The sequence below is a fragment of the Nerophis lumbriciformis genome, linkage group LG34 (assembly GCF_033978685.3).
Source record: "Nerophis lumbriciformis linkage group LG34, RoL_Nlum_v2.1, whole genome shotgun sequence".
In the NCBI taxonomy this organism is placed as follows: Eukaryota; Metazoa; Chordata; class Actinopteri; order Syngnathiformes; family Syngnathidae; genus Nerophis; species Nerophis lumbriciformis.
Window position 1 is genome coordinate 497,501 of NC_084581.2, and position 2,500 is coordinate 500,000.

General features: G+C 41.7%; 1 protein-coding gene across 2 annotated transcripts in view; it reads left to right on the forward strand.

Annotated features, from left to right (window-relative positions):
• Positions 1–2,500, forward strand: part of LOC133576496 (A-kinase anchor protein 7-like) — a 71,047-nt gene that overhangs the window by 31,001 nt on the left and 37,546 nt on the right. The window lies entirely within an intron of this gene.

Genomic DNA, 2,500 nt, shown 5'->3' on the forward strand with positions numbered 1-2,500 from the left:
TCAGGTGTTATGAGAGCCCAGGTTGCTCTGATAGTGGCCTTCAACTCTTCTGCGTTTTTGGGTCTGGCATTCTGCATCTTCCTTTTCACAATACCCCACAGATTTTCTATGGGGCTAAGGTCAGGGGAGTTGGCGGGCCAATTTAGAACAGAAATACCATGGTCCGTAAACCAGGCACGGGTAGATTTTGCGCTGTGTGCAGGCGCCAAGTCCTGTTGGAACTTGAAATCTCCATCTCCATAGAGCAGGTCAGCAGCAGGAAGCATGAAGTGCTCTAAAACTTGCTGGTAGACGGCTGCGTTGACCCTGGATCTCAGGAAACAGAGTGGACCGACACCAGCAGATGACATGGCACCCCAAACCATCACTGATGGTGGAAACTTTACACTAGACTTCAGGCAACGTGGATCCTGTGCCTCTCCTGTCTTCCTCCAGACTCTGGGACCTCGATTTCCAAAGGAAATGCAAAATTTGCATGGTTGGGTGATGGTTTGGGGTGCCATGTCATCTGCTGGATACATAAGCATGAATGTACAAGCCAGTTTTCTGAGACCCTTATTTTGTTAATGCAGGCAGGATGGAGCAGCACTTTTATTGTGAAGACAGGAACTGTGCGGTCGGTCTTTACACATTTGACGGCGAGTGTTTGGGAGAGAGAGTCTCTGTCAAATAAAAAGTGTTTCCTGCGTTTTCTGCCAATAGTTTAGTTTTTTAAAATATACTTAACTCACGCCAGCCAGGGATCATCTCACAAGACACTCGGTTGCTGTGTATGTTAATCAGGTGACTAATGTGACGTCATAATGAAGATTGATGATAGGTAATGTCTATTTTTAAATAGTGGTCGTATTATAATTACTGTTCTACATTTAAAATACTTCTTCGTGGTCTACATCAGTTATTCTCAAACTAGTGTTACGCAGGCTCCATCTAGTGATAAGCCAAAGAATCACTAGACGATGTGTTATGTTACAGTAGCCATACAACTTGTTAACGTAAATATACTTGTTAAATAAAACCTCTGACTTGTTTTAATGAAAATTTAGGCCTAATACACTACTGTATTTTAATGTTGGTCATTATGGTGGTTCTTGGAGAGCCAAGTGTTTTCTGAGGTAGTACTTAGTGGAAACAGGTTTGCGATCCACTGGATAACATCGGACTACAATCAAACCACACCCCCTCCAAGATCGATAGGTAGCTCGCTATCAACATAATGGGTGCCCTTGTTTGAAGTGTGGGTCAAAAGTAAAGGTTTATAGTTCAGAAATTACGGTGTAAGCGTCATTTGCTACAAAAGGCATTATTCATATTGTGTTATTGGGATGTGTGTTATAATGTGAAGAAATGTGATTTAAGTTCATTCCAAGGAACATAGATGTGCAGTATAAGTTAAAAGTGAGGGTGTAATTATCACTGTACTTTAATGTGAAAGTTTGCAACTTCTGCCTGTATGTGAGCGGAACAGGAAGTGATGTGTTTAATGTAAATGTGTTATGTGACATCAATAAAGATGTTGATGGTGACAAGAGAGCTACATGGTTGTTCTACCCTGTGAGTTGACGCCCAGCCGACTCAACGAGTAACACCATTCCTTTGCCATCACTTCTGAATTGGTTAATTAGAACTATGCTTGTTTGGCAGGAAGTATATGTAACCAGTCGAAATAGCCACTACATACGGTAGATCAAAAACAATCTTAGGTAGAGAAATAAGTAATTTCATAACACGGGAGGTATTAGTACTTAAAAAAAAAACACCTATCAAAATGTAAATATTGATTAGAAAACATGATCTTGTAAATTTACTCCCCTTTATATTTCACAAGGGACCTCTGGTGGCCCTGCAAGTGTGCTATGAACCCAACAAACACGTCCCTCTATAGGCAATATGGACACTGGAAGGTGTCTACATTTATTTTTGCCACTTGTGGGGTTTATCTGTTACAAAACCTTGTTTTTTTGTTCTTTACGAGGGAACGTGCAAGTTTGGAATTTGAAAATATTTAACTCCTCAAACAATTCTCAAACAAGCAACAATGACTAAAATTGTCAACCTACACAATCAAGATGAACATATTAATATTATTTAAATAAATAATTTGGGGCAGCACGGTGGTTAAGGGGTTAGTGCATGTGCCTCACAATACGAAGGTCCTGAGTTCAATCCCGGGCTCAGGATCTTTCTGTGTGGAGTTTGTGTGTTCTGCCCGTGACTGCGTGGGTTCCCTCCAGGTACTCCGGCTTCCTCTCACCTCCAAAGACATGCAAAACTAAATTGGCCCTGGTGTGTGAATGTTGTCTGTCTATATGTGTTGGCCCTGTGATGAGGTAGCCACTTGTCCAGGGTGTACCCAGCCTTCCGCCCGAATACAGCTGAGATAGGCTCCAGCACCCCCCGCGACCCCAAAAGGGACAAGCGGTAGAAAATGGATGGATGGATCAATAATTTGTTAATCAAATATTTGAAAGTGCAGGTTTCCACAACTAGATAGATTAAC